Source organism: Ranitomeya imitator, chromosome 5 (genome assembly GCF_032444005.1).
Source record: "Ranitomeya imitator isolate aRanImi1 chromosome 5, aRanImi1.pri, whole genome shotgun sequence".
Lineage (NCBI taxonomy): Eukaryota > Metazoa > Chordata > Amphibia > Anura > Dendrobatidae > Ranitomeya > Ranitomeya imitator.
In genome coordinates, this window is record NC_091286.1 from 562,577,810 (window position 1) to 562,602,544 (window position 24,735).

Consider the following 24,735-nt stretch of genomic DNA (forward strand, 5'->3'; position numbering starts at 1 on the left):
TATGATTTGTTCAGATGTTCACCGGGGTCATAGCTGCTTCAGGTAAATGTCGCTCTTCCTCTAGAGCTAATTTTATGGCTAATCGCTAGTGATGAGCGAATATACTCGTTACTTGAGATTTCTCTGAGTATTTTTTAGTGCTCGGAGATTTCGTTTTTCTTGCCGCAGCTGAATGATTTACATCTGTTAGCCAGCATAAGTACATGTGGGGGTTGCCTGGTTGCTAGGGAATCCCCACATTTAATCAAGCTGGCTAAGAGATGTAAATCATTCAGCTGCAGCAATAAAAACTAAATCTCCGAGCACTAAAAAATACTCGGAGAAATCTCAAGTAACGAGTATATTCGCTCATCACTACTAAGTGCTCATGATCACCAATGGAAGAATACTGTTCTGTCAGAGGGAAAGTCTTGGGGATGAATCTGCCTGGACGATCTTTCGATCCTGAAGAATGGCAAGTCGACATCAGCATGGAGTACGACTGGGGCAATGGGAAAATATGAATTAAGTTGCCTGAGCAGCAGAATCTGACCAGTTCTGAGAATTAGCAACCATCCGAGAGACAGGAGTTTCCCCTTGGGAGTAGTTCCTAATGAACTTGTGTTAATAGTTTGCAAACAATCTCTGGAGAGCTTTCAGACCAGCGGTGGTGTCCGGTCCAGAATAGCCGAAACCTTGTCGGGGGCCACACGTATACCTTCACATGAGATGATATACTGTATATGAGAAATGGCAGATCATGATATTCAGAGACATTTTACTGCTTGGGCTACTTTCACACTAGTGTTGGAATCTCCCCGTCGCAATGCGTCGGGCAGAGATTCCGACGCTAGCGTTTGACGCATTGCACAACGGGTGCAGCAGATGCATTTCTCCGGCGCATCCGCTGCCCCATTGTGAGGTGCAGGGAGGTGGGGGGCGGAGTTCCGGCCGCACATGCGCGGTCGGAAAAAGCGGTCCGTCAGGAGCAAAAACCGTTACATTTAAAGTTTTTTGCTCCCGGCGGTCCGCCACAACACGGCGCAACCGTCGCACGACGGTTGCGACGTGTGGCAAAGTGTCGCCAATGTTAATCTATGGGGCAAAAACGCATCCTGCAAACAACTTTGCAGGATGCGTTTTTTGCCATAAATGACGCATTGCGGCGTCTGGCAAAAAACGCCAATGTGAAAGTAGCCTTAGTATAAGGATGGTTTTGAAAATAGAAGACATCAAAACTGGAGGAAACCCACCCAATCACGGGGAGAACATACAAACTCCTTGCAGATGTTGTCCTCGGTGGGATTAGAACCCAGGACCCCAGCGCTGCATTGATACAATGCTAACCACCCGGCTTCGCTCAGTACACTTGCATTGAGTGAGGCTGCGCACGTCTAGTTGGCATGTGATCGCATCTCTACAAATCACATCCTTGTGGTTACATTAGAGAATCCTGACAGTGACCAGGGCGCGCACTGTGAGCGTTCACGTCTGCAGTCACACACCAGGCTCCAATTGGGGAATGTTTTTATATTTTTTTTACAGCACAAATCAATGGGCCACTTGTGGCCCTAACACTTGCCATAGAGGATGCTGAGCAGGAGCACACACGGTGGGGCTCATGGATGTTCACTACGGAGCAGTCAGTGACCCCCCGCCCCACAGCACACCGCGGGAACTGTTTACAACCTGTGCGCAACGTCCTCTGTTTCTTTTTCAATAAAGTTATTTAGAAAAAAAAAGTGATGACGTAATCCGTAGCCGAGCGCTCTAGTCTGGGGAAGGGGCGGGCCGTCGTGTCACGTGATTAATGGCGGAGCGCGGCTTCGCACGGTCGAGGGGGAGAGAAAGACCGAGACAGAAACCGGAAGCGTAAAGAGTGTCTTAGAGAGCCTCGTAGTCGTTAACGAAAAGGGGGTGATTAAGAAGGAGGAGGTGACGGAGGGCGTTGGCCCTAGCTTCGTATGTATATAGTACGTCCGTGCATGGTGGGCTGGGCAAACCGTAAACGGGCCTTCCCGCTACCGCTACAGCCGGTGGCTCTCTGGCGAGGCTGTGAGACGCCCGGTGCTAAGTGTATGGCGGCTGCGGCCTCCTCCATCTGGCTGTGCGGTGAGGGCCTCCAGACGGGGCGGCCCTGCCTGCGGGCGGGTGACTCACAGGTGCGGGCAGCGCGGTGTGAGGTGGCCGTGCTGTATCCCGGCTGTGTGTGTGGTGGGAGCTGCTCCTTATGCCTGAGCACACAGCAGCACCCGCCGGGCACCTATACAAGCCTGGCCCCAGATCCTCACCCACACAACACCTACAGTTATGGCCAACAGGGGTGACTGACACATTCTGGGTTTCTGCTTCAGTGGTTTTAGGCTTTGTACTCGGATGGTTCTATGGCTACAAGAAGTTCTAGTCCAAGCATATCACAAGTTTGTGTCAGGACCTAAAGGGAACCTGTCACCTCCAAAATGGAAGATGAGCTAAGCCCACCTGCATCAGGGGCTTATCTGCAGCATTCTGGAATGCTGTAGATAAGCCCCCAATGTATCTTGAAAGTTGAGAAAAAGAGGTTAGATTATACTCACCCAGGGGTGGTCCCGGTACGATGGGCATCGCGGTGCGGTCCGGGGCCTCCCATCTTCTTACGATGACGTCCTCTTGTAGTCACGCTCCAGCGCAGGCGTACTTTGTCTGTCCTGTTGAGGGCAGAGCAAAGTACTGCAGTGCGCAGGCGCCAGGCCTCTCTGACCTTTCCCGGCTCCTGCGCACTTCAGTACTCTGCTCTACCCTCAACAGGACAAAGTACGCCGGAGCCGCAGCGTGAATACAGGAAGAGGACGTCATCGTAAGAAGATCGGAGGCCCTGGACCGGACTGTGACGCCCATTGGATCAGACCGCTGCGGGACCGCCCCTGGGTGAGTATAATTTAACCTCTTTTTCTCATAGGATACATCGGGTCTTATCTACAGCATTACAAAATGCTGTAGATAAGCCCCTGATGCTGGTAGGCTTAGCTCACCTTCGATTTTGGGGGTGACAGGTTCCCTTTAAATCTGCCCAGTGTCCCTTGACGTAGTAATAACTCTGGAACGCTTCAACAATTCCTTGTTGTTCCTTGTTGGCTTACAAATACTGAGGTAAAATACTGACCAAATACTGCTAGTGTGACGGCAGCCTAAATGTCGATAACTTCAGAACAGGTCACTACAACCGGCAGACTCTAAGGCCGTTATTTGACCATGAATTGCCGTGGCAAATATCAGGACCACACAATCATGATATCAGAGTGACAATTCGGATAAAGAGGAAGTCCCTACTCTTATATGATGTAGTCACTATGGACAGCAGCATCTAAGGGGTTAAACAGATATGGACGGTGCCAACACTGATCATGGCTAATACAGCAAGTTGTCAGCTATAGTGGACAGCCAACAGCTGCTGGATTGTCACCTGCATGGCGAGGCTATTATATCGCACGTCAGTAAAAGGACGTATTGGCGTCCATTAAGGGGTTAATATTTACTGTGTCGACCCTTAGGCTGCTGTCACACTAGCAGTATTTGGTCAGTATTTTACATCAGTATTTGTAAGCCCAAACCAGGAGTGGGTGATAAATGCAGAAGTGGTGCATATGTTTCTATTATACTTTTCCTCTAATTGTTCCACTCCTGGTTTTGGCTTACAAATACTGATGTAAAATACTGACCAAATACTGCTAGTGTGACGGCAGCCTTATATTTCATGACTTCTGCAATTTGTCCTGGCAGCTGGATATTGGCTTCTGGCCAAATCCTGACTTGACAGTTTCACAATTTCTGTCTGTCCTACTTTTTCAGGATTGACTACAGGTTCTCATTGCCATTGAGATCTGGGGAAGTTCCTGGCCATGGACCCAATATTTTAACGTTTTGCTCACTGAGCCACTTGTCACTTTTGCCTTGTGACATGTTCTCCATCATGCTGGAAAATATTCATCACCAAATTGCTCCTGGATATTTGGGAGAAGTTACTCTTTGAGGATGTTTAGACCCAATTCTTCATGGCAGTGTTCTTGTGTAAAATTGTGGGCAAGTCCATGGATGAAAAGCCCACACCCGACACGAGTGGTTTCAGTATACCTTTCTGTTGGCATGATGCAGGATCCCTTTCACTCCAGTTTTCTTTTTTTTGGAAATTTTTCCAGATTTCTGACAGGCTGAAGGGTTTCATCGAGGCTGAGGGAAAAAAATGCCTGTATCTCTGCAGTCCAGTCCCTATACTCCATCTGTCCTTGCTTTTAGTGAAGTGGCTTCTTTGCTGCCTCTTTATATCTGGCCAACCTGCAAAAGCCTTGGTCTCACTGTGGACACACTGACAACTGCCTTATTCTGTTCCTGAGCAAGCTTTGCATTGGTTGGTAACAAATTCTGTAGCTGAAGCTTTAGGAGACTGTTCTGGCATTTGCGGGATTTTTTTTTTGTGTTCTTCCCTGAGGCCTTCTTCAGAGCAAATTAACCTCTTTGAATTTCTTGATGATTCAATAAATGGTTGATTTAGGGTTAATGTACTTGCTTGTAAAGCTTTTTTGCTGCAAAGCATTGACTGCATGTGTCTCCTTGGAGGTAACGATTGTTAACAGAAGACCATGATTTCAAGCACCAGTCCCCTCTTTTAAAGTAACCAGTCTGTTCTTGGTCCATCAGCATGACCGAGTGATGTCGCCTGCCCTGTCTTCATTAACACGTTCTCCTGTGCTAACAAGATCACTGAAATTACACAAGCATGTCCTTGTATATGGAAATTCACTACAAATGTTTTTTTTGTAAATAAGTTAATTTTCAGATTAACCAATGCTTCTGCATTTCATCGGATTATACATATCAATCTGGTTAACCCCTTCCCGACCTGTGACACAGCGTATGCGTCATGAAAATCGGTGCCAATCCGACCTGTGACCCCCTCCCTCCCTTCCTTCCCCAACGCCGCAGATTTCCCACACCGCCACCGATTTCCAGCCTCCCCCCCCCCCCCCCCGAGTCCTCCGATCTGTCCTGTACACTGCTCCGCTCCCCCCCGTCCTCCTGTCCGCTCCCCCCCCCCGTCCTCCTGTCCGCCCCCCCCCGTCCTCCTGTCCGCTCCCCCCGTGCTCTTGTCCGCTCCCCCGTGCTCCAGTCCCACCCCCTGCTCCAATCCACTCCCCATGCTCCGATCCACCCCCCCCCCCCCCGACCCCATCATACTTACCGAGCCTCCCGGGGTCCGTCCGTCTTCTCCATGGGCACCGCCATCTTCCAAAATGGCGGGCGCATGCGCAGTGCGCCCGCCGGATCGGCCGGCAGATTCGTTCCATATACATTTTGATCACTGTGATAAAACCTATCACAGTGATCAAAATTAAAAAAAATAGTAAATGACCCCCCCCCCCCTTTGTCACCCCCCCCATAGGTAGGGACAATAATAAAATAAAGAATTTTTTTTTTTCCCACTAAGGATGGGGTTAGAACTAGGGTTGGGGTTAGGGTTAGGGTTTCGGTATGTGCACACGTATTCTGGTCCTCTGCGGATTTTTCCGCAGCAGATTTGATAAATCCGCAGTGCTAAACTGCTGCGGATTTACTGCGGTTTTTCTGCGCATTTCACTGCAGTTTTACAACTGCGATTTTCTATTGGAGCAGTTGTAAAACCGCTGTGGAATCCGCAAAAAGAAGTGACATGCTGCGGAATGTAAACCGCTGCGTTTCCGTGCAGTTTTTCTGCAGCATGTGTACAGCGATTTTTGTTTCCCATAGGTTTACATTGAACTGTAAACTCATGGGAAACTGCTGCGGATCCGCAGCATTTTCCGCAGCGTGTGCACATACCTTTAGAATTAGGCTATGTGCACACGGTGCGGATTTGGCTGCGGATTCGCAGCAGTGTTCCATCGGGTTTACAGTACCACGTAAACCTATGGAAAACCAAATCCGCTGTGCCCATGGTGCGGAAAATACCGCGCGGAAACGCTGCGTTGTATTTTCCGCAGCATGTCAATTCTTTGTGCGGATTCCACAGCGTTTTACACCTGTTCCTCAATAGCAATCCGCAGGTGAAATCCGCACAAAAAACACTGGAAATCCGTGGTAAATCCGCAGGTAAAACGCAGTGCCTTTTACCCGCGGATTTTTCAAAAATGGTGCTGAAAAATCTCACACGAATCCGCAACGTTGGCACATAGCCTTAGGGTTAGGGTTGGAATTAGGGTTGTGATTAGGGTTATGGCTAGAGTTGAGATTAGGGTTAAGGGGTGTGTTGGAGTTAGTGTTGGAGTTAGAATTGAGGGGTTTCCACTGTTTAGGCACATCAGGGGTCTCCAAACGCAACATGGCGCCACCATTGATTCCAGCCAATCTTGTATTCAAAAAGTCAAATGGTGCTCCCTCACTTCCGAGCCCCTACGTGCACCCAAACAGTGGTTTACCCCCACATATGGGGTATCCGTGTACTCCGGACAAACTGGGCAACAGCTATTGGGGTCCAATTTATCCTGTTACCCTTGTGAAAATAAAAAATTGCTTGCTAAAACATCATTTTTGAGGAAAGAAAATGTATTTATTATTTTCACGTCTCGGCGTTATAAACTTCTGTGAAGCACTTAGGGGTTCAAAGTGCTCACCACATATCTAGATAAGTTCCTTTCGGGGTCTAGTTTCCAAAATGGGGTCACTTGTGGGGGGTTTCTACTGTTTAGCCACATCAGGGTCTCTGCAAACGCAACGTGACGCCCGCAGAGCATTCCATCAAAGTCTGCATTTCAAAACGTCACTACTTCACTTCCGAGCCCCGGCATGTGCCCAAACGGTAGTTTACCCCCACATATGGGGTATCACCATACTCGGGAGAAACTGGACAACAAATATTGGGGTCAAATTTCTCCTGTTATCCTTGGGAAAATTAAACCATTCTGGGTTAAAAAATTATTTTTGAGGAAAGAAAACGTATTTATTTTCACGGCTCTGCTTTATAAACTTCTGTGAAGCACTTGGGGGTTCAAAGTGCTCACCACTCATCTAGATTAGTTCCTTTGGGGGTCTAGTTTCCAAAATGGGGTCATTTGTGGGGGATTCCAATGTTTAGGCACACAGGGGCTCTCCAAACGTGACATGGTGTCCGCTAATGATTGGAGCTAATTTTCCATTTAAAAAGCCAAATGCCGTGCCTTCCCTTCCGAGCCCTGCCGTGCGCCCAAACAGTGGTTTACCCCCACATATGAGGTATCGGCGTACTCGGGAGAAATTGCCCAACAAATTTTAGGATCCATTTTATCCTATTGCCCATGTGAAAATGAAAAAATTGAGGCGAAAAGAATTTTTTTGTGAAAAAAAAAAAGTACTTTTTCATTTTTACGGATCAATTTGTGAAGCACCTGGGGGTTCAAAGTGCTCACTATGCATCTAGATAAGTTCCTTGGGGCGTCTAGTTTCCAAAATGGGGTCATTTGTGGGGGAGCTCCAATTTTTAGGCACACGGGGGCTCTCCAAACGTGACACGGTGTCCGCTAAAGAGTGGAGCCAATTTTTCATTCAAAAAGTCAAATGGCGCTCCTTCCCTTCCAAGCCCTGCCGTGCGCCCAAACAGTGGTTTACCCCCACATATGAGGTATCAGCGTACTCAGGACAAATTGGACAACAACGTTCGTGGTTCAGTTTCTCCTTTTACCATTGGGAAAATAAAAAAATTGTTGCTTAAAGATCATTTTTGTGACTAAAAAGTTAAATGTTCATTTTTTCCTTCCATGTTGCTTCTGCTGCTGTGAAGCACCTGAAGGGTTAATAAACTTCTTGAATGTGGTTTTGTGCACCTTGAGGGGTGCAGTTTTTAGAATGGTGTCACTTTTGGGTATTTTCAGCCATATAGACCCCTCAAACTGACTTCAAATGTGAGGTGGTCCCTAAATAAAATGGTTTTGTAAATTTCGTTGTAAAAATGAGAAATCGCTGGTCAAATTTTAACCCTTATAACTTCCTAGCAAAAAAAGTTTTTGTTTCCAAAATTGTGCTGATGTAAAGTAGACATGTGGGAAATGTTATTTATTAACTATTTTGTGTCACATAACTCTCTGGTTTAACAGAATAAAAATTAAAAATGTGAACATTGCGAAATTTTCAAAATTTTCGCCAAATTTCCGTTTTTATCACAAATAAGCGCAGAATTTATTGACTTAAATTTACCATTAACATGAAGCCCAATATGTCACGAAAAAACAATCTCAGAACCGCTAGGATCCGTTGAAGCGTTCCTGAGTTATTACCTCATAAAGGGACACTGGTCAGAATTGCAAAAAACGGCCAGGTCATTAAGGTCAAAATAGGCTGGGTCATGAAGGGGTTAATGCAAGTTGCCACTATAAAAACTGAAGCCAGAAACTGAGAACCCAAATCTGTGTGGCTTATAACAAAAAAAAAGTCAGCTCACCGTCCTCGTCTCATTCTAGTGGTCCGTCCGGCAGCCGCAGCAATGAAATCCAGACCAAAAAATATATGACCTGGCATGAAGAATCCGCTGCAGCTTCAGAGGGCTTAATTGTATAACACTGGTTTGATCTGACTGCATGTAACTGTGCTTTTTTACATTTTTTAACTATTTCTCAATAAAATGGAAGTTTTATACAAATAAGACCTCTAAGGCCATGTTCACACAGTGCGTTTTTTACCGCGGAACCGCGGCGGTTTTGCCGCTGCGGTTCCGCAGCTGTTTTCCATGCAGGGTACAGTACACTGTACCCTATGGAAAACAGGACACACTGTGCACATGGTCCGGAAATTGTTAAAAAAAAGACGCGCTGAATAGCTCCCGGAAAAAAGAAGGAGCATGTCAATTCTTTTTCCGGAGCCGCAGCGGTTCTGCACCCATAGACCTCCATTGTGAGGTCCAAACCGCAGTAAAACCCGCAGATCAAAAATATATCTGCGGGTTTTACTGCGATTTGATGTGCAGAACCGCTGCAGCAGGAAGTGCGGGGAGCGGGCGGAAGTGCGTGGGCGGAGTGTGGCTGCCCCCCCCGTGTTCCGATCCCGCCCCCCCGTGCTCCGATGCCCCCCCCCAGTGCTCCGATGCCCCCCCCCAGTGCTCCGATGCCCCCCCCGTGCCCTAATCTCCCCCCCTTATACTCACCCGGCGTCCCGGTGTCCGTCCGGCCGTCTTCTCCCTGGGCGCCGCCATCTTGCAAAATGGCGGGCGCATGCGCAGTGCGCCCGCCGAATCTGCCGGCCGGCAGATTCGTTCCAAAGTGCATTTTGATCACTGAGATATAACCTATCTCAGTGATCAAAATAAAAAAATAGTAAATGACACCCCCCCCCCTTTGTCACCCCCATAGGTAGGGACAATAAAAAAAATAAAGAATTTTTTTTTTTTTTTTTCACTAAGGTTAGAATAGGGGTAGGGTTAGGGTTAGGGGTAGGGTTAGGGGTAGGGTTAGGGGTAGGGTTAGGGGTAGGGTTAGGGTTAGGGGTAGGGTTAGGGGTAGGGTTAGGGGTAGGGTTAGGGGTAGGGTTAGGGGTAGGGTTAGGGGTAGGGTTAGGGGTAGGGTTAGGGTTAGGGGTAGGGTTAGGGTTAGGGTATTTTCAGCCATTTTAACCCTAAAAAAATTCCTAGAAAACACACAGACTCTGGCTAGAAAACTGCATCAAAAAAACGCATCAAAAAACGCATCAAAAAAGGACCAAAAAAAGGACCTGCGTTTTCTGCCAAGAGCTGCAGTTTTTTAAAAAACAGTCAGGAAAAAAAAAGGATGGAAATCCTGAACGTGTGAACATACCCTGAAGGTGCATCGGATTCTTCATCGCCGGTCATATAATTTTTTCTTTATTTGTTTACAAATCTGTGTGGGACTCAAAACGTTTGGCCACAACAGTTACTTGATAATATATTTTGTTTAGTAAAAGCCTCATCTGATGCATTTATCCCTCTGTCAACTTCCATTGGCCATGGCATATAAAGGTACCGTCACACTAGACGATATCGCTAGCGATCCGTGACGTTGCAGCGTCCTCGCTAGCGATATCGTACAGTGTGACAGGCAGCAGCGATCAGGCCCCTGCTGTGCTGTCGCTGGTCGGGGAAGAAAGTCCAGAACTTTATTTGGTCACTGGACTCCCCGTAGACATCGCTGAATCGGCGTGTGTGACACCGATTCAGCGATGTCTTCACTGGTAACCAGGGTAAACATCGGGTAACTAAGCGCAGGGCCGCGCTTAGTAACCCGATGTTTACCCTGGTTACCATCCTAAAAGTAAAAAAAAACAAACACTACATACTTACCTACCGCTGTCTGTCCCCGGCGCGGCGCTGTGCTCTGCTCTCCTCCTGTACTGGCTGTGAGCGTCGGTCAGCCGGAAAGCAGAGCGGTGACGTCACCGCTCTGCTTTCCGGCCGCTATGCTCACACAGACAGTACAGGAGGAGTGCAGAGCACAGCGCTGGAGGACAGACGGCTGTAGGTAAGTATGTAGTGTTTGTTTTTTTTACTTTTAGGATGGTAACCAGGGTAAACATCGGGTTACTAAGCGCGGCCCTGCGCTTAGTTACCCGATGTTTACCCTGGTTATCGGCATTGTTGGTCGCTGGAGAGCGGTCTGTGTGACAGCTCTCCAGCGACGCTGCAGCGATCCGGATCGTTGTCGGTATCGCTGCAGCGTCGCTACGTGTGATGGTACCTTAAGGGAGCTGTGGGCTTAGCTATTGAACTGAGCCTGCAGGCAGTCACCTTGCACTTCATTCTTGTACATCTTCTATCACTGTTTTTAATAGATTAGAATGGGACTGTTTTTATGCTTGTATGTTTGTATTATTGGACTGAATGGTCTACAAAAAATTACTTCAAAGTGTCTGGTGTTGATCAGTCACGGAATTCAAATTACCGTACTCAAAGAATTCTATGTGCCTGTGAAAATTACGGACAGCACACTGGTGGCAGCAGCATTGGTGTGCAGTACGTGTTCTGATATCAGTGCAATGGATTGAAGCGATTTGCAATGTATTCAGTGAAAATCACTGATGGTAAAAACTCACACACTGACAAAACACTGATGAAAATTGGATCTAAAACTCTGAACAGTCTTTTTTTTTTGTACATATGAGAACAGCGATGGATGTCTGAATGAGGCCTAAGGCTATGTGCACACGATGCAGATTTTGCTTCGGATCCGCAGCAGTTCCCCTGTGTTTACAGTTCAATGTAAACGTATGGGGGAAAAAAAAACTCTGTGCACATGCTGCGGAAAAAAACGAGCGGAAACGCAACGGTTTACAATCCGCAGCATGTCACTTCTTTTGTGTGTTTTCCACAGCGGATTTACAACTGCCCTTATGGAAAACCGCAGTTGTAAATCCGCAGTGGAAACCGCGATAAATCCGCATCGGTTTTCCACTGCGGATTTATCAAATCTGCTGGAATCCGATGCGGAAAAATCCGCTGTGGACCCAGACTACGTGTGTGTGACGCTGTAAGAATCTGGCTGCACTCGGATGTCACCCGAGTGCAGTCCGATTAGAGCATGTATATTCAAACGGAGAGTGGACCCACTGGACCGTGATGACGAACCCCTCTCGGACGAGCTGACCAGGTGGACCGCCCCCTATACAGGGAGAGTTAGGGGCAGGCCCGTGAGGGACTATCGCCACGGAAGCTGGAGGGTCGACTGAGAACAGATGGGAACACAGCAGGCACAAAGGGAAAGAGGGAACAGAAAGGAAATACTGAGACAAGGGAGAAGATGGGAACGCTACAGAGGCACGGAGACTGGCAGGACAATATGGAGAGACCGAGGCTGACGGGAGCAAGGAAAAGATATAGGAGCCGGGCAGGTACTGCAGAGGAAAAGGAACTGAAGGAACAAGACAGGAACACAGGAAACAGGCAGGCACTGCAGAGGGCGGAGGAGACCCAAAGTCAGAGAGCTAGGAACGCTCAGAGACCACAGGTGGCCAGAAGCACTTGTAAACACAAATGAACATCAGGCACAGAGAAGCAGCAGGAAGCAGTTTACATAGCAGCATGGGAGCTACTTCCGGGTTACAGTCCTCCAGGATGACAGAGAGGACAGGAAAGAGCGCCAACAGAGGAATCAGATGTGCGCACGCGCAGAGCTGAATGCGGCGCGCGCGTGCACCCGGCAAGCTGCAGTGGGAAGAGCCGGCGGCAGCAACGGCATGACAGTACCCCCACCTTTACGCCCCTCCTTTTTAAGACTAGAAAGAAACCGGGACAAAATACGAGGAGCCCGAATGTTCTCTCGAGGCTCCCAGGACCTCTCCTCAGGACCAAAACCCTTCCAGTCAACCAAAAACAAAATTCTCCCTCTAAGTTTTTTCATGGCTAAGATGTCCCTAACCTCAAAGACATCATCCTCGGAAACAGGCGAAGGAGAACAAAGGTTAGAAGAATGAAACTGATTAAAAACTACAGGTTTAAGGAGAGACACATGAAAAGAATTAGAAATACGCAGAGAGGCAGGCAACTTAAGTTTGTAAGAAACGTCATTAATACGAGACAAAACTTCGAATGGACCGATATAGCGAGGACCCAGCTTATGTGAAGGGATTTTGAGACGGATAAATTTAGAAGAAACCCAAACCTTGTCCCCAGGATGGAATATAGGAGAATCAAGACGTCTTTTGTCCGCATGTCTCTTCATCCTAACTTGAGTCAACTCAAGGGCGGACTTGGTCTCCTGCCAGACCCTGGAGAACTCTCTAGACAGAAGATCAGCCGCTGGTACAGTAGAGACAGGAGGAACCGGAAGAGGAAGACCAGGATGTTGACCGTAGACGATAAAAAATGGAGATTTGTTAGTAGCTTCGCTGGGATGGTTATTGTAAGAAAACTCAGCCCATGGCAGTAAGTCAGACCAATCATTCTGATGAGAATTGGAGAAATGGCGGAGATAAGTTACCAAGGTCTGATTAGTACGTTCCACCTGGCCATTGGACTGTGGATGGTAGGCCGAAGAAAAATCAAGCGAAATGTTCATAGATCTGCAGAGGGATCTCCAGAAGCGGGCGGTGAATTGAACACCTCGGTCAGAAACAATATGTAAAGGAAGACCATGAAGACGAAAAATATGGTGAACAAAAATCTTTGCCAATTCGGGAGCAGAAGGTAAACCTGGGAGAGCGATGAAATGAGCCATCTTGGAGAAACGGTCCATGACCACGAAGATGACGGTGGAACCAGAAGAATGAGGCAGATCAGTGATGAAATCCATAGATAAATGTTGCCACGGAGAGGAAGGTACTGGCAAAGGATGTAGAAGCCCAGAAGGTAGTTGCCTGGGAATCTTATTCTTGGCACAGGAAGGACAAGAGGCGACAAAACTTTGGACATCCTTAGACAACGTTGGCCACCAGTAAAAACGAGAGATCAAACGAAAGGTTTTTTTGAAACCAACATGTCCAGCCAGTTTGGAGGCGTGACCCCAAAGTAAGACACGTCTCCTGTTCCCTTCAGCGACAAAGGTCTTACCCGGAGGCAACGAAGTAAGAGAGACTGGAGCAACTGTGATGACTCTGGCAGGATCAATGATGTGTGCAGGCTCGTCCTCCAAATCCACCACCTGGAATGACCTAGACAGAGCGTCGGCTTTGGAGTTTTTATTTCCTGGCAAAAAACGAAGTTCGAAGTCAAACCTGGCGAAAAACAAGGCCCACCTGGCCTGCCGAGGATTAAGTCTTTGCGCAGAACGAATATACACCAGATTCTTGTGATCGCTGTAGATTATAAAACGATGTAAAGCCCCTTCTAAGAGGTACCGCCACTCCTCTAATGCCAACTTGATTGCCAACAGTTCTTTATATGGAATAATTTTTTTCCGAGGAGGAGAAGATCTTTGAGAAAAAACCACAAGGCACAAGACGACCAGAAGAGGATTTCTGCGAGAGCACAGCTCCAGCTCCAATTGCAGAAGCATCTACTTCAAGGATGAAGGGTTTATTGGCCACTGGACGATGAAGAATAGGAGCTGAGGCAAAGGCTTGCTTGATGGACAGGAAAGCCTCTTCGGCCTCAGACGACCACAGATGAGGATTGGCACCCTTCCGAATCATGGAGGAGATTGGAGCTGAAAGAGAGGAAAAGTGAGGTATAAACTGCCGATAGTAGTTAGCAAATCCAAGAAATCGCTGAATTGCTTTCACTCCAAGAGGACGCGGCCAGTTGAGCACGGCAGAAACTTTTCCCGGATCCATACACAAACCAGCGTCGGAAATGATGAAACCCAAGAAGGGTAGAGATGACTGTTCGAAGACACATTTTTCCAGTTTTGCATACAGCCGATTCTCTCTCAAACGCTGAAGTACTTGCCGTACATCTCTTCTGTGAGTAGACAGATCTGGAGAGAACACAAGGATATCGTCCAAGTACACTACAACACAGGTGTAAAGTAGATCCCGAAAAACATCATTTACGAACTCCTGGAAGACTGCGGGTGCATTGCATAAACCGAAGGGCATAACCAAATATTCATAATGACCATCTCTGGTATTAAACGCAGTCTTCCACTCGTCACCAGAACGGATACGGATCAAATTATAAGCTCCTCCGAGATCCAATTTGGTAAAGATTCGTGCTCCACGCAGACGATCAAAGAGTTCTGGTATGAGAGGAAGTGGGTACTTGTTTTTGATCGTGATGGTGTTGAGACCCCGGTAGTCTATACATGGGCGAAGAGAACCGTCCTTCTTTTTAACGAAGAAGAACCCAGCTCCTGCAGGTGAGGAAGACTTTCGAATGAAGCCTCTGGCCAGATTCTCTTGAATATATTCGGACATGGCTTGCGTCTCAGTAGGAGACAATGGGTAAATACGACCCCTAGGTGGAGTAGAACCAGGAACAAGGTCTATCGGGCAGTCATAAGAACGGTGCGGCGGCAAAATCTCCGCTTCCTTCTTGTTAAAGACGTCCGAGAAAGCGCAATAGGCAGGAGGAATTCCCATGGATTCCGAAGCAGACCAAGAGGAGGACGCAGGCTTGACGGGAAGCAGGCACCTGTTCAGACAAGACTGTCCCCACCGTAGAACATCTCCAGTACGCCAGTCCAGCGTGGGTTCGTGATCTCTCAACCAAGGAAGACCCAAAAGGAAAGAATGAGACAAAGAAGGTAAAACATAAAAGGCCAGTTTCTCACGATGAAGTGCTCCAATCTGAAGTTCGACTTCCTCCGTAACCAAGTTGACGGTCTCCCGCAAAGGCTGACCATCGACAGAAGCTATTTGTCTAGGAGTCTCCAAGGGTCTAACAGGTATCCCAAGCCTGTTAACAACCTCGAGCTGAACAAAGTTCCCAGCCGCTCCTGAATCAACATAAGCCTCCAGAGAAAAGTGATGGGAACCTAAATGAAGAATAACAGACAAAACCAGAGGCGGAGAGGAATCATAACCACCTAGGAAGGCCTCTCTTAGGCTACGTTCACATTAGCGTTGCGCCGCCCTGCGTCGGCGACGCAACGCGCGACGCATGTTAAAACGCGCGCAAAAACGCGCGCGTTTTGCGACGCGTGCGTCGTTTTTGACGAAAATCGGACGCACAGAAAATGCAACTTGTTGCATTTTCTTGCGTCCGACGCTAGCGTCGGAAACGACGCACGTGGCGAAAAACGCCACCCAAAAAACGCACACGTCCCCTATGTTAAACATAGGGGCGCGTCGCCGCTGCGTCGCCGACGCAACAGCGGCGCAACGCTAATGTGAACGTAGCCTTACCTGTCCTAGGCGGATGCGTTTCCCGACTTCTGAGGACACGCGCGTAAGAGATGAGAGGCACTGCCGCAGTAAAAACAAAGACCTTGTGCGAGTCTCTCTTTGCGGCGTTGCTCAGAAGACTTAAGGCGATCGACCTGCATGGGTTCAGGAGAAGATGAAGAAGCCACCGGGGCTGCTTGAGAAAGGGAAGTCCCTCGAGCAACAGTGGTCTGGCGAAGAGGTCTCCTCTCTCTGGCAAGCTCACGAGTGCGCTCCTGAAAGCGCAGATCAATGCGTATGGCCAAGGAGATAAGATCATCCAAAGAGGTGGGAGTGTCCTGTCCCGCCAACTCATCCTTAATCCGTGAAGACAAACCACGCCAAAACGCTCCAACCAAAGCCTCATTATTCCACCCAAGGTCTGAGGACAGAATCCGGAAATGGATGGCGTACTGGGCTACTGAGAGAGTACCCTGGTAAAGGTTAAAGAGGGACTCAGTGGTAGAGACCAGACGACCAGGTTCATCAAAAACCTTACGGAAGGTATCCAGGAACGGATTGAGTTGGGAGACCAAAGGATCATCACGCTCCCAGAGGGGATTAACCCATGCCAAAGCCTCACCCTCCAAATGGGATACTATAAAAGCAACCTTAGCTCGGTCGGTAGGATAAAGTAGCGGAGACAATTCAAAATGCAACTGGCATTGATTAAGAAAGCCACGGCACGCTTTAGAATCCCCACCATACCGAGGAGGTCTAGCAAGTCGGGGAGAGGGTTGTGGCGCAGAGACAGGAGTGGAACCAGAGGCCACATTCTGGAGGGAGCGAAGCCGATCATTAATGGAGGCCATAAAATTCAAAATATGGGACCGAGTGTCCCGTTGTTGATCTAGCTCCTGCTGAAGGGCAACCAACTGCGGAGCAATACCAGGATCAGAAGGCTGTAAAGCCGCTAGGCGAGACTCCATATTCTTTAAAAATGACATGATCCTAGTCTGGTTTTCACGCAAAAAGAGTAACTCCTTTTGAGTGGCAGAGACTCCAGCGGGGTCCATGGCCTGATGTTACTGTGACGCTGTAAGAATCTGGCTGCACTCGGATGTCACCCGAGTGCAGTCCGATTAGAGCATGTATATTCAAACGGAGAGTGGACCCACTGGACCGTGATGACGAACCCCTCTCGGACGAGCTGACCAGGTGGACCGCCCCCTATACAGGGAGAGTTAGGGGCAGGCCCGTGAGGGACTATCGCCACGGAAGCTGGAGGGTCGACTGAGAACAGATGGGAACACAGCAGGCACAAAGGGAAAGAGGGAACAGAAAGGAAATACTGAGACAAGGGAGAAGATGGGAACGCTACAGAGGCACGGAGACTGGCAGGACAATATGGAGAGACCGAGGCTGACGGGAGCAAGGAAAAGATATAGGAGCCGGGCAGGTACCGCAGAGGAAAAGGAACTGAAGGAACAAGGCAGGAACACAGGAAACAGGCAGGCACTGCAGAGGGCGGGGGACACCCAAAGTCAGAGAGCTAGGAACGCACAGAGACCACAGGTGGCCAGAAGCACTTGTAAACACAAATGAACATCAGGCACAGAGAAGCAGCAGGAAGCAGTTTACATAGCAGCATGGGAGCTACTTCCGGGTTACAGTCCTCCAGGATGACAGAGAGGACAGGAAAGAGCGCCAACAGAGGAATCAGATGTGCGCACACGCAGAGCTGAATGCGGCGCGCGCGCGCACCCGGCGAGCTGCAGTGGGAAGAGCCGGCGGCAGCAACGGCATGACAGTGTGCACATAGCCTCAAATGTTGGTCTCTTGCCTGAACAGAACAAGTACTGTAGCCACTGGGATCAAGGGTGAAAGGGAGGCATCAATTAACCTTTACTAACTTTTAAGTCATGTGGAATTGCAGAGATCACTCATAAAATAGGTTTAAATTTGTTACAGCTTCTTTTAGGGCAACTTGTCAGCCACTAAATGGCTGTTCTAAATTGGACTGGGACTGATGTCATAATAAACAGGTGTGAAAAACCACTCCTAAAATAACAGCCGCTTACATTTCAATTTTTTTCTCCCTTCCCCAATTCCCCTACTGATTGTCAGAGTGTCTTTTGTAATTGTGAATAAATCTATTTTAATTTGAAATAATTTAAAAGTTATATTTTAGGGTTCCTTGGTTTTTTGGTTCTTTGCATAATCAACAGGTACCTGGCTGCAGGTTCAGGTAACTGGCGGTCATTAAATCATTACTTGCATCCCGACACACTGTCAGAGCGGCAGAAATAAAGTGGGAGGCAGATTGTACTGGCAGGGCCTCTTTACAAGCATGGCTTGATTCTGTTAACTTTAAAAAGAGCAGCAGAAAACTCCTTTTAAAATGAAATCTGGCAGACTCCCTCATTACAAATGGGTGTGAACTACTATGACATCCTATTGTTTAAGAGAAAGCACAGTTTGATGAGTAAGCTGATCTCGGGCAGAAGTGTCTGCGGAGTGGCTTCTTCTAGCTTGTCTTGGCTAAACTTGACTGACAGGTCTCTCCCAATTTGTGTATATGGAGAGACCTGTCAGTCGAGCTGGAGAGAGAGTTACCAGAGGAAGCTTCGTAACAGCTAACACTGATGGATAGGTGATTTCAAAAGCAGTTTAAAAATGCCCGTGTTGATGGCTATGGTGGTAATTGGTGAAGAGCAAATATACTCGTTACTCGAGATTTCTCGAGCACGCTCAGGGGTCCTCCGAGTATTTTTTAGTGCTCGGAGATTTAGTTTTTCTTGCCGCAGCTGAATGATTTTTACATCTGTTAGCCAGCTTGATTACATGTGGGGATTCCCTAGCAACCAGGCAACCCCCACATGTACTTATGTTTAATCTCTTTTTTTTATTAAAATAGTACAACATATCACAAATACAAACAAACATATAAACTAAAGTAGTTACAAAACTTCTCAAAATAGTGCGTATACGGTAAATATGGTATCATCAGTCATATCTATTAGTTATTGCTGTATTTGTTCCTTGCTTAACTCTTCTGTTCTTTCTTAGAATCTTGTATTTTCCACCACCTGTTGCCCCATTTCGATAATTATTTTGCTAAGCGGATATCTATTTCTAATTGCTATAATTATCCACAGAATCCGCCCAATATATCGTTATTTATCCCTGACAGCAAATATGGTTGCTTATGGTATAATGCCTGACTTAAAGCCCACATGTACTTATGCTGGCTAACAGATGTAAATCATTCAGCTGCGGCAAGAAAAACTAAATCTCCGAGCACTAAACATACTCGGAGGACATCCGAGCGTGCTCGAGAAATCTCGAGTAACGAGTATATTCACTAATCCCTAGTGGTAATATTACAAAAACATTGCTTTTTTCCCCCATCATGCTTTGTTTGCTAAGTATATGCCCCAACTGCACCAGGTTATCATCAGTTTATCCTTTACTTTGCTCTAGAATGACAACCAATCCTCTTTTGACACATTTTGGTAGGTTATAGTCATCTATATAATTGTCTAAGGCTAGGTTCACATTGCGTTAGTGGGTGTCCGCTAACTTGCCAAACGAAATCCCTTTTTGGACATTGCGTTACCGCAATCCGTTAGCATATCCGCTAAACGCAATGTGAACCTAGCCTGAGGGTCACTTCCGTCTGTCCTTCTGTCTTTCTGTCTGTCACGGATGTTCATTGGTCGCGGCCTCTGTCTGTCATGGAAATCCAAGTAGCTGATTGGTCTCGCCAGCTGCCTGTCAAGGCTGCCGCGACCAATCAGCGACGGCCACAGTCGGATTAGTCCCTCCCTACTCCCCTGCAGTCAGTGCCCGGCGCCCGCTCAATACTCCCTGCAGTCAGTGCCCGCTCCATACTCCCCTCCAGTCACCACTCACACAGGGTTAATGCCAGCAGTAACAGACCGCGTTATGCCGCTGGTAACTCCGTTACCGCCGCTATTAACCCTGTGTGACCAAGTTTTTACTATTGATGCTGCCTATGCAGCATCAATAGTAAAAAGATCTAATGTTAAAAATAATAATAAAAAAAAACCTGTTCTCACCTTCCGTAGTCCGACGATGCGCTCGCGCCTGCCGCCAGCATCCGGTCCCAGAGATGCATTGCGAAATTACCCAGAAGACTTAGCGGTCCGGGTAAATTTGCAATGCATCCTGGGAACGCAAGATGGCGGCAGCCGCACGCGAATCGCCAGAAGTTCGCTGGATCCCGCCGGCGGGTGAGTATATAACTATTTTTTATTTTAATTATTTTTTTTTAACAGGGATATGGTGCCTACTCTGCTAAATACTACGTGGGCTGTGTTAGATACTGCTATATAGTACCTGGCCAGTGTTAGATACTATGTGGGCTGTGCTATATACTGCGTGGCCAGTGTTATATACTGCGTGGGCTGTGTTATATACTGCGTGGGCTGTGTTATATACTGCGTGGGCTGTGTTTACTGCGTGACCTATATAAACGCATCGGGTATTCTACAATATGTATGTATATAGCAGCCACATGGTATATACCACAGGCCATGTAGTACTCCTATAAACTACGTGGCCTGTGCTATATACTATGTGGCTGCTATATACATACATACATATTCTAGAATACCCGATGTGTTAGAATCGGGCCACCATCTAGTTGGATATATGATGCTACAGCTGTCGCCCAAGACAAAATATGAATATTTACTGACAAACTAAGAACCCCTGAAAGTCCACTTTGCATCTAATTAGCAATTCCTGGTTATTTACTCATTAGATTTGTGAAGTCAGCGGAGATGGTGACAGCGGGCGGGCATGGGAGGGCACGGTGCAGCCTGTGGGCCACTGTTTTTCAGTCCCTCGGTTTTCCTTTTCCGGCCTGCGGGCCGCACTTTGCCCAGGACTGTATTAGGGCGATGATGTGATGCCTGTCTAAAGAGATGTTTGTAGGTCATGCTCACAGAGGATCTGTCACTAGGTCAGAACTGGACCGTTTTTTGGTCTTATTTTAATCCAGCTTCTCGTTTTTTTTTTAAAGAACAGTGGCCATACAGTTAAGAGATACAAACTGTATTTTTTTCTGAAAGGGCTTTACTTGCGGGATATTAATGCAGAGCAGCCTAAAGACACACCCCAGAGAATCCTGTGTGCTATAGCCTTTTGGTAAAGACAATAAAAATTAGCAATCTAATATATAAAGCTGACTGTATGTGTGTATGTCCGGGATTGGCATCTGCACCGTCGCAGCTACAGCCACAAAATTTTGCACAGTCACACGTCTGGACCCCGAGAGCGTCATAGGCTATGTTGTGAGGTGAGATTTTAACCCCGCGCTTTCCAATTCACCAAACAATTTTGCCCCTATCTACATAATGGGGAAAAGTGAAAGGAAAAGTGTTGGAGGCAAATTGACAGCTGCCAGATGTGAACAAGAGCGATGGCGCCAAAGAGTATATACCGTACAGTTGCTAAGGTGGGGCCCCGACATGGGATACTCACCACACACGGGGATATGAACACACACACAAAATGGGCCACACACTACCACGTGCTTGAACACATATACCACCCTCCGCACACATTTCACCACACATACACCAACCTCGCCACATAAGTCGAAACACAAAAGTCGCCACTCAAAACTCGCCACGCGCAAAACTTGCCACATGCAAAAACTAGGCTCACGCAAAACTCGCCACAAGTGCAAAACTCACCTCATGGAAAACTCGCCACACGCAAAACTTGCACACGTGGAAAAATTGCCACATGCACAAAAGCTGCAACACATGCAAAAGTTGCCTCACACAAAACTTGCACATACTCAAAAGGCACCACACATAAAACTCGCCATGTGCAAAACTTGCTGCACACAACTTGCTACACTAACCTGTCACATGCAACTCGACACACAAAAAGTTGCTACACGCATGTTGCCACACAACACTCATCTCACAAAAGTCGCTACATGCATGTCGCCACACGCAACTCAACACACACAACTTGACAAACGAAACTCGCCCTAAAACACACACAAGTCTGGTATTATCCTTCAAAAATAAAAATCTGATTAATAAGCAGACAAACTACAAGAGCAACAAATGTACCATATAGGAAATATGGCAGCTGTCAGTCACATGACCTGTCTATTATGTGTATGTGTGAGCTAATATATACTGCCAGGGGGGGAGGGCTTCCTGTTGGCTGGGGATTTATCAGGCTGCCAATTTAGCTTACAAATACTGAGGTAAAAATACTGAGCAAATAACGTGTGAACGAGGTCTAATACAAGAGGAGATGACACACAGGTATATACTATATACAGGAGGAGATGACACAGATATATACTATATACAGGAGAGATGACACACAGGTATATACTATATACAGGAGAGATGACACACAGGTATATACTATATAGAGGAGAAGATGACATACAGGTACATACTATATACAGGAGCAGATGACCTACAAGTATGTACTATATACAGGAGGAGATGACATACAGGTATATACTATATACAGGGGAGATGACACACACAGCAGGTATATACTATATACAGGGGAGATGACATACAGGTATATCTATATACAGGAGATGACATACAGGTGTATATTATATATAAGGGAGATGCAAACATGTATATACTGAGGTGAAAATGAGGGGTGTGAGGTGAAAATGAAAAGGTGTGAGTGCAAAATGAGAGGAGCGAGGGAAAATAGTGGAGTGATCGGAAAATGACAGATGTGAGGTCGAAATGACAAGTGTTAGGGGGGAATGAGAAGAGTGAGGGGGAAAATGAGAGGTGTGAGGGAGAAAATGAGAGATGTCAGGGGGAAAATGAAAGATGTGATTGGGAAAATGAGAGGTGTGATGGGAAAATAAGAGAAGTGAGGTGCTATAAGTAACCACAGATATTTACTATGCCCAGGCAACGCCGGGCTCTTCAGCTAGTGAATAATATACCGTATTTTTCGGACTAAAAGACGCACTTTTTCCCCCCAAAAAAAGGGGGGAAAATGGGGGGTGCGTCTAATAGTCGCAATGCAGGCTTACCTAGGTGGCAGAGGTGCGGTGGCAGAGGTCCGGTGGCAGAGGTGCGGTTGCGGGGGTGTGGCGGCAGAGGAGGCGCAGTAAGCGGGGTCCCTTTCCCCGGTATGGTGATGCAGCAGGCCCGGTATGCAGCAGAGCCGGGTGAATCCTCTTGTTATCGGTGGTGGCGGCCATTTTCCGGAGGCCGCGCGTGCGCAGATGGAGCGCTCTGCTTCCCGGGGCTTCAGGAAAATGGCCGCCGCGATCTCCATCTGCGCACGCGCGGCCTCCCGCGGCCATTTTCCTGAAGCCCCGGGAGCAGAGCGCTTCATCTGCACACGCGCGGCCTCAGGAAGATGGCCGCGCCCACCGATAACAAGAGGATTCACTCGGCTCTGCTGCATACCGGGCCTGCTGCATCACCATACCGGGGAAAGGGACCCCGCTTCCTGCGCCTCCTCTGCTGCCACACCCCCGCCACCGCACCTCTGCCACCGGACCTCTGCCACCTAGGTAAGCCTGCATGGTACGCCAGGGACCCCTCTCACGCCATACCTCTCACTGCACCTCCTGATCCCAGCACCTCCTGATCCCTGCACCTCCTGATCCCTGCACCTCCTGATCCCAGCACCTCCTGATCCCAGCACCTCCTGATCCCAGCACCTCCTGATCCCAGCACCTCCTGATCCCAGCACCTCCTGATCCCAGCACCTCCTGATCCCAGCACCTCCTGATCCCAGCACCTCCTGATCCCAGCACCTCCTGATCCCAGCACCTCCTGATCCCAGCACCTCCTCATCCCAGCATCACCCCACCTTGCCTCCTGTGACCCTGCTCTGCCACCGCCATAAGATACTGTAAATTCGGACAATAAGACGGACCCCCATGTTATAAAAAATCTTTTTTTCTGCAATTTTCACCCCAAATTTGGGGTGCGTCTTATGGTCCGGTGCGTCTTATAGTCCGAAAAATACGGTAGATCATATCTCTGGAACTCTGGCTGCTGATTTAATAAAAAAAATAAATCGGGAGCAGGAATAAAATGAGAGCAAAACTTGTCACTTATGACTTGACAGGTCCGTCTTTAAAGTGGTTTTACCACAAACAAAAGCTCATTTTAATCAATAGATCTCTGAAGAATAATAAGTTCTCCATTTGGATGTATTTAAGAAAAATGTGCCCTGGCTGTGTCTGACTGTCAGGAACATGGTCTGATCATACCACATCTCCTGGGCAGGGGGGAAGCAAAAGAGAGAATGCAGACAGGACAGCACAGGATCACAGCTGATTCTTTTTGGGAGGGAAAATATTTCACTGCCTGTTTATAAGCAATGTTTTACTTTACGGTGCAGCACTGGGGATATTTCTTTGGGTAAGTGTGTGATTAAGGCCCCTTCACATTAACCCCTCTGTGACCTTAGACGTACTATCCCGTCGAGGTGCCCTGGGCTTATCTGACCCTGGACGGGATAGTACGTCATAGCCGATCGGCCGCACTCACGGGGGGAGCGCGGCCGGGTGTCAGCTGCTTATCGCAGCTGACATCCGGCACTATGTGCCAGGAGCGGTCACGGACCGCCCCCGGCACATTAACCCCTGGCACACCACGATCAAACATGATCGCGATGTGCCGGCGGTGCAGGGAAGCATCGCGCAGGGAGGGGGCTCCCTGCGGGCTTCCCTGAGCCCCCCGCAGCAACGCGATGTGATCGCGTTGCTGCGAGGGTCTCACCTCCCTCCCTGCTCCCTCCAGCCCCGGATCCAAGATGGCCGCGGATCCGGGTCCTGCAGGGAGGGAGGTGGCTTCACAGAGCCTGCTCAGAGCAGGCACTGTGAAGGCTGCAGCGCTGCATGTCAGATCAGTGATCTGACAGAGTGCTGTGCAAACTGTCAGATCACTGATCTGTGATGTACCCCCTGGGACAAAGTAAAAAAGTAAAAAAAAAATTTTCCATTTGTGTAAAAAAAAAAATATTCCAAAATAATGAAAAAAAAAAAAAAATATTATTCCCATAAATACATTTCTTCATCTAAATAAAAAAAAAAAACCC

The 24,735-nt window shown here is 47.8% G+C and overlaps 1 protein-coding gene across 3 annotated transcripts in view; it reads left to right on the forward strand.

Moving 5' to 3' along the window:
- Positions 1 to 1,756: 1,756 nt before the first annotated feature.
- Positions 1,757 to 24,735, forward strand: part of WDR33 (WD repeat domain 33) — a 160,580-nt gene continuing 137,601 nt past the window's right edge. The window contains exon 1 of one of the 3 annotated variants that reach the window (XM_069727691.1): positions 1,757 to 1,941. The gene's annotated coding sequence lies outside the window, so the exon portion shown is untranslated. Of the gene's footprint in view, positions 1,953 to 24,735 lie in introns of all 3 variants that reach the window. The other 2 variants (XM_069727690.1, XM_069727692.1) reach the window with 2 other exon arrangements.